Source organism: Microcaecilia unicolor, chromosome 1 (assembly GCF_901765095.1).
Source record: "Microcaecilia unicolor chromosome 1, aMicUni1.1, whole genome shotgun sequence".
NCBI lineage: Eukaryota > Metazoa > Chordata > Amphibia > Gymnophiona > Siphonopidae > Microcaecilia > Microcaecilia unicolor.
The window spans coordinates 10,952,065-10,959,922 of record NC_044031.1 but is presented as its reverse complement, the minus strand read 5'-3'; the positions used below and the strand labels follow the sequence as shown (position 1 = coordinate 10,959,922).

Here is a 7,858-nt window from a genome sequence, read left to right as displayed (position 1 = left end):
CTGATGGCTGTTATATCGATGTGGGAAGACCAACAAGGAGCTTTTAAATATCAGCTTGAGTGACATCATCTGTTCTATCTGCATCTCTGGTAATCGTCAGCATGGATATGTTGTATTTTCTGCTTCGAGGGAATGTAAAGGGGTCTGTGTATTATATTTGTACCCCGCGCTTTCCCACTCATGGCAGGCTCAATGCGGCTTACATGGGGCAATTGAGGGTTAAGTGACTTGCCCAGAGTCACAAGGAGCTGCCTGTGCCGGGAATCGAACTCAGTTCCTCAGGACCAAAGTCCACCACCCTAACCACAAGGCCACTCCTCCGCACATGTAAGTGGCACTTGGTAGTGTGGGCGTGTGGAATTGCCTTTGTTTTAAATGGAGGCCTAAATAGCCGTCTGCTAAAACAGAAATCTGCATGCAGCCATTTAATGAGTTCAAAACTGAAGCAAAAAATCAGCGTGATGCCTTCTTCCAAGGTGAACCCAATAAATGCACTCCGTGGACCTGCAGCATATACACGTGGTCCACGGAGTGAATTTCTTGGGTTCACCTTGGAAGAAGGCATCACACTGTTTTTTTTTGCTTCGGTTTGAAACTTGGTTTCAATTTAAAGCCCCTGACGCAGCCCTGGTGGGCGAAACACAGTCTGTGTTGGGCAATGACTCTAGAATAAAGTTTTGAACCATATCATTGACTGATCTGCTGTGTTTGTTTCCACGTTGGATTTTGTGGATCGGTTGCCTATCTGTTTTTTGCAGCCATTTAATGCCTGAGCAGGTTCACATTTTAACGCAGCGGTAATCGGTCAGTGCGCAATTACCGCCAGACGCACCTACACTATGAACCCACGCTACAAAGTAGAAAAATGTTTTCTGACATGGAAAATGGCACACGGCAAACTTTGTGTATGCCGGACGGTAGTGCTGATTTCCACATGGCAACCCTATGACCCTTAACCTTGTTAAATTGTTCTTCTCTTACAATAACAAACCAGCAATGAGAAGCCGGTAATTATTTCTTAAAATCCTTTAAGGAATCAAAACAGCCTTATAAGTAGTGGAAAATCTAAGTCCAAAGTACTTTTTCTATTAGTTCGTCAGCCCAACATGTTTCGGCATTCAGGGGTAAAATTGTAAAATGGACAAACAAACCCCCTAAAGATAAACACAAATAACTAAGAATAAAAAACACATAGCACCCCACAAACCCCTCCCTTAAAAATATATAAAAAAAAGTTTATCTAGGCGGCTTTAGGTGGATTGTTTGTCCATTTTACAATTTAATAATTACTGGCTCATCATTGCTGTTTTGTGCCTGTGATACGTTTGGATTGTAAGATTGTTTTTATGTCTTTTCCTACAATAATACACAATGCTCTTTTTTTTTACTTTTAAGAAAAAGAGGACCCTAAAAACAGTAATACAGAGACACATAACTGGAAGCTCAGTGAGAAGCCTGAAGGGGAAAAGATGTTATCAGAAAGAGACAAAGAGAAAACTTCTTCCAGTTCTGACTGGGGAGAAAAGGAAAAGAATCAAAATAAACAAAAACCTTCACCAGGAGGCTCAGCTCTGTGTGAAAACAGTATCAGTAATCTCAAACAGGCAGGGGAAGAGGAGAGAAACCAGATGAGAGATCAAAGCTGTTCCTGTGATATTTGTGAGATATTCCTCGGTGATCAAGTATTTATTGCGAAGGAAACACTGACCATACACCAGCGAATGCACACAGGTGAGAAGCCATTTACATGTACTGACTGTGGTAAAAGCTTTAGTAAAAAGCAAACACTGACCATACATCAGAGAATCCACACAGGTGAGAAGCCATTTACATGTACTGACTGTGGTAAAAGCTTTAATACAATGGGAAAATTGACTGTACACCAGAGAATCCACACAGGTGAGAAGCCGTTTACATGTACTGACTGTGGTAAAAGCTTTAGTAAAAAGCAAACACTGACCATACATCAGAGAATCCACACAGGTGAGAAGCCATTTACATGTACTGACTGTGGTAAAAGCTTTAATACAAAGGGAAAATTGACTGTACACCAGAGAATCCACACAGGTGAGAAGCCATTTACATGTACTGACTGTGGTAAAAGATTTAGTAAAAAGCAAACACTGACCATACATCAGAGAATCCACACAGGTGAGAAGCCATTTACATGTACTGAGTGTGGTAAAAGCTTTATTACGAAGGAAACACTGACCACACACCATAGAATCCACACAGGTGAGAAGCCATTTACATGTACTGAGTGTGGTAAAAGCTTTATTACGAAGGAAACCCTGACCACACACCATAGAATCCACACAGGTGAGAATCTGTTTACATGTAGTGAGTGTGGTAAAAGCTTTACTGAGAAGAAAAGACTGACCAAACACCAGAGAATCCACACAGGTGAGAATCTGTTTACATGTAGTGAGTGTGGTAAAAGCTTTACTGAGAGGCAAACACTGACCAAACACCAGAGAAGACACACAGGAGAGAAGCCATTTACATGTAGTGAGTGTGGTAAAAGCTTTACTGAGAAGTATAAACTGACCATACATCAGAGAATCCACACAGGGGTGAATCTGTTTACATGTAGTGAGTGTGGTAAAAGCTTTACTGAGAAGCAAACACTGACCAAACACCAGAGAAGACACACAGGAGAGAAGCCATTTACATGTAGTGAGTGTGGTAAAAGCTTTACTGAGAAGAGTAAACTGACCAGACACCAGAGAATCCACACAGGTGAGAAGCCATTTACATGTAGTGAGTGTGGTAAAAGCTTTACTGAGAAGAGTAAACTGACCATACATCAGAGAATCCACACAGGTGAGAAGCCGTTTACATGTACTGAGTGTGGTAAAAGCTTTACTGAGAAGAAAACACTGACCACACACCAGAGAATCCACACAGGTGAGAAGCCATTTACATGTACTGAGTGTGCTAAAAGCTTTATTGCAAAGGAAACACTGACCATACACCAGAGAATCCACACAGGTGAGAAGCCGTTTACATGTACTGAGTGAGGTAAAAGCTTTATTGCGAAGGAAACACTGACCATACACCAGAGAATCCACACAGGTGAGAAGCCGTTTACATGTACTGAGTGTGGTAAAAGCTTTATTGCGAACGAAACACTGACCATACACCAGAGAATCCACACAGGTGAGAAGCCGTTTACATGTACTGAGTGTGGTAAAAGCTTTATTGCGAAGGAAACACTGACCGTACACCAGAGAATCCACACAGGTGAGAAGCCGTTTACATGTAGTGAGTGTGGTAAAAGCTTTAATACAAAGGGAAAATTGACTGTACACCAGAGAATCCACACAGGTGAGAAGCCATTTACATGTACTGACTGTGGTAAAAGCTTTAATACAAAGGGAAAATTTACTGTACACCAGAGAATCCACACAGGTGAGAAGCCATTTACATGTACTGACTGTGGTAAAAGCTTTATTACGAAGGAAACACTGACCATACACCATAGAATCCACACAGGTGAGAAGCCGTTTACATGTAGTGAGTGTGGTAAAAGCTTTACTGAGAAGAAAAGACTGACTAGACACCAGAGAATCCAGACAGGTGAGAAGCCGTTTACATGTAGTGAGTGTGGTAAAAGCTTTACTGAGAAGAAAACACTGACCAAACATCAGAGAATCCACACAGGTGAGAAGCCATTTACATGTACTGACTGTGGTAAAAGCTTTATTACGAAGGAAACACTGACCACACACCAGAGAATCCACACAGGTGAGAAGCCATTTACATGTACTGACTGTGGTAAAAGCTTTAATAAAAAGGAAACACTTGACCATACACCAGAGAATCCACACAGGTGAGAAGCCATTTACATGTACTGAGTGTGGTAAAAGCTTTAATAAAAAGGAAACACTTGACCATACATCAAAGAATCCACACAGGAGAGAAGCCATTTATATGTAGTGAGTGTGGTAAAAGCTTTAGTAAAAAGGGAACACTGACCATACACCAGAGAATCCACACAGGTGAGAAGCTATTTCCATGTCCTAAGCCCATCTAAGCTCAATCACTCTCAGACAATGGACTAGCAGATGTCCAGGCAGGAAGTCTTGTGATGTCATTGAGAATGTGACCTGTTGCCATGCTCCATCTCAAAGCCAGATGCCCAGAATTCAGCTACCCAGGAGCTTTCTAATTGGACCAAGGGCAACCACCTGACGATAAATGCCCAGTTCAGACACTTTAAAAGCAGGGGCTCTTTCTTTAGAAGGAGAGTTCTTCCTGGCTGTTCCTGATGCTCCTGTCCTAGTCGCCGCTGCCCTGAAGTGATTAAATCTAAAAGCAAGCTAGAATCTCCTGGAATCCTGACTTCTCAAGCTGGACATCACATCCACCTGAAAGAAACGGCTTCAAGCTCCATCAGACAGCAAATCTACAAAGAAACTTCCTGTTCCAGCAAGGATCTCCTGCATCACTCTCCATAGCAGCCTCCATCAATGTGAGTTATCCAGCTTCATTTACAATCAAACCTGTTATTTTGTAGCATACTTCCATTGGTAAAAGATCCTCTCTAAAATTGCCTCTCTATTGTAAATTTGTTATCTTGCCTGTATTAGAAATAAACATTTTCTTTTTAAAGTTAACTATCTGGCCTTTATATTGGTGAAAAGCACATGTCCTCACATGTGCAAGCTCCAAATGCTTTAAGCACATGTTCCTAAACGTACAATGCAGGTTAATGTAATTAATTCAAATTTAGTGTATTTATTGGGGAATAATAAAACAGAATAGAATCAAAATATAAATACAGCACATGTTGCGACCACATGCTCTGAGCGATCCCCTCTATTCTTAAACATCATTTTGGAACTGTAACATTTCCAGTAACACCTCCAGCAAATGTTCTTTCTTAGGAAGAAGCTTAAGTAAATGGGTTACCTCCTTTGTATAGGTCTTGTGGTGCTCCACTGGGGCTAGTTTGCACAGGGCTTTTGCCATCTTAACCCGCTTCCCCAACTCCACCACCTCCTTTTCTGTACTTTTTATCTTCCTCACCCTTTTAATCAGGCCACTGGTCGGGTCCTCTGGATCCTGAAATAGTCCGTGAAATCTTCCTCCTCTGAAGAGTCACTGTCCTCCTCCTCTGACACCAGTAGGGCCTCCCGGCAGATCTCCATTACCTCTTTTCTCTCCTCCCTCTCCTTCTCCGACCTGCTCTTCTCTGAGGCCTCCCCCAGCTCTCTCCCCCCCTCACCTGCTAGATGGCGTGCCACTGTGAGGGGGGTACCAGTCTGGGTTTCTCCCGTGGAAGCCTGCGCTCTTCGATCCACAGGGCTCCTTTCCCTCCTCTCTGAAGCCCTGCCAGTGAGGGAACCACTTCTCCTGTCCTTCTGGTCCCTGATTCCAGGGGGCCCCATGGCCTGTCCTGGAGAACACGGCCCAGGGACCCTCCTCATCCTTGGGGGAAGGAGCTAGCAGATCAATATAACATCAGAAAGATTTTATTGAAGATACCGCATGTAAACAAATTGCCCGACACAGGCCGTGTTTCGCCCACCAAGGGTTGCGTCAGGGGCTACAAAGAATGGCGGTGCATAAAAAGAATGGAGTTGCAATTCTTGCTCGCACCTCCCTTCCACTTTCCATTATAAAACAGTGCTCCGATACTGAGGGGAGATGGATATTAGTGAGCTTAAATCTGCACGATTCTAATTGGTTAGTAGGGACCTTGTATGCACCGAATTCTGACTCTCCCTCGTTTTTTCATAATATAATTACTGAGATTGTTTCCTTTGGAGCCAGCAATATTAGAGTGGTGACTTTAATCAAGTGCAGGATGTTATCCTGGATAGGAAATCCACCTGTCCTCCCAGGCTGTTGAAATCATTGGATAGGATCCGGGATCTTAAGACCTCTCTGGGATTGGAGGACCCCTGGCGTCTTTTTCATCCCACAGAGAAAGACTTTACTTTTTACTCTCCTCCGCATGAGAGTTTTTCAAGGATTGACTACTTTTTAATCTCCTCGAATTTATTGCCACATATATGTAATTCAGAAATACTGAGTAAGGTTCTCTCAGATCACTCGCCAGTGTGTCTTAGTTTAACTGCAGTATTGCCTAGTCGGAGTGCACCACCTTGGAGATTTAATTCTCTGCTGCTGCAGGATGATCGCTTTGTTCAATTTATTAAATCCAAGATGGATGAATTTTTTCATTTTAACCCATTGGAGGAGGGTAAAGCACTCTTGTGGTGGGATGCTTTTAAAGCTACAATTAGAGGGCATATAATTCGTTATTCTGCCATGCACGCTCGTCAGCGTAGACAAGACCTGGAGGTTAAAACTGCTCAACTTAAGCTATTGGAAGACCAGTTTGTCGTTGATAATGATTCAACGACTCTTTTGTGCTTGCAGAATTTGAAGTACGATTTTAATACCACTCTTTCTAAAGATGCGCTGGAATTATTTCATGCTCATAAGTCGACATTCTACGCTGAGAGTAATAAGGCCAGCCATCTTCTTGCGCAATACCTTAAAACTAAGAGAAATAGGATTAGGGTCTCGCAAATAGATGACTGCGCACAGGTCATACAGTATATACCTCGGATGAAGATATAGCCCAGCAATTCCAATCGTACTACCACAAATTAAATGACTCTGAGGTACATTTTTCATCAGGATCCTTTGGGGACTTTGGGAACCATCTTGATAGGCCTCTACTTGATGGGTCTCAACAGCACGCTTTGGAACAACCCTTCTCCCAACAGGAAATATTGGAGGCTATTCATTCCCTCTCTAAAGGTAAATCACCAGGTAATGATGGTCTCCCTGTGGAATTTTACCGGATGTTTGCAGATCTTCTGGTGCCCAAGTTACATATTATCTATAATTCGCTCTTACATTATGAAGGTCAAACTGGCTCTTTCTATCAATCTAAGATCATTGTTATACCCAAGCCAGATAGGGACCCGTCTAAAGTTGAGAATTATAGGCCTATTTCTTTGATTAACATTGATAACAAAATCTATGCCAAAATCTTGGCCTTGCGCCTTCAACATATTGTGCCGGATATCATCCATAGTGTCACGTCTGTGGCCGTGACCACCCTCATACTTACCCTGTTTCTGGGAGTCAGTGGCTGTGCTGGCTTCTGCTTGTCTCTGTGTCTGTCTCTGTCTTAGTTTCTCTCTGGCTCTGTGTGCTGATTGCCCTACTGAACCTCACCTGTGTGGGCTTTGCCTCTTCCAAGATGGCTGCCGCTTCCTCCTCCTTGCCAGTATCCAAGATGGCTCCCGCTGTTCCTTCCTATGGGATGACTGCTTTGTGTGTCAAGCCTCTGTTTGGTTGCAAGGTGATTGCTGCACCTGTGGCTCTGGTGTTGAAGGGCTTTATTAGTGACTTGAAGACTACAGTCCTGGCCTTTGCATTGCCATTTCCTCGGCAGTGCCTTAGGTCCCGAGGTTAGTGTGCTGTTAGCACTGTTTGCTTTCCTTGTCTTGTGCTCTGTGGGTTTTCAGCCCTTCTGTGTTTATTGTTCTGTGGGCTTCCTACCCTTCTGTGTTATTTGCTTTGTGGGTTTCCAGCCATTCTGTGTTTATTGCTCTGTGGGCTTCCTACCCTTCTGTGTTTATTGCTTTGTGGGTTTCCAGCCCTTCTGTGTTTATTGCTCTGTGGGGTTCCAGCCCTTCTGTGTTTATTGCTCTGTGGGGTTCCAGCCCTTCTGTGTTTATTGCTCTGTGGGTTTTCTGCCCTTCTGTGTTATTTGCTCTGTGGGTTTTCTGCCCTTCTGTGTTTATTGCTTTGTGGGTTTCCAGCCCTTCTGTGTTTATTGCTCTGTGGGGTTCCAGCCCTTCTGTGTTTATTGCTCTGTGGGTTTTCTGCC

At 43.3% G+C, this 7,858-nt stretch overlaps 1 pseudogene; it reads left to right on the top strand.

The window, feature by feature from the left end:
* Positions 1 to 1,408: 1,408 nt before the first annotated feature.
* LOC115462938 lies at positions 1,409 to 4,009 on the top strand (annotated as a pseudogene).
* Positions 4,010 to 7,858: the final 3,849 nt, after the last annotated feature.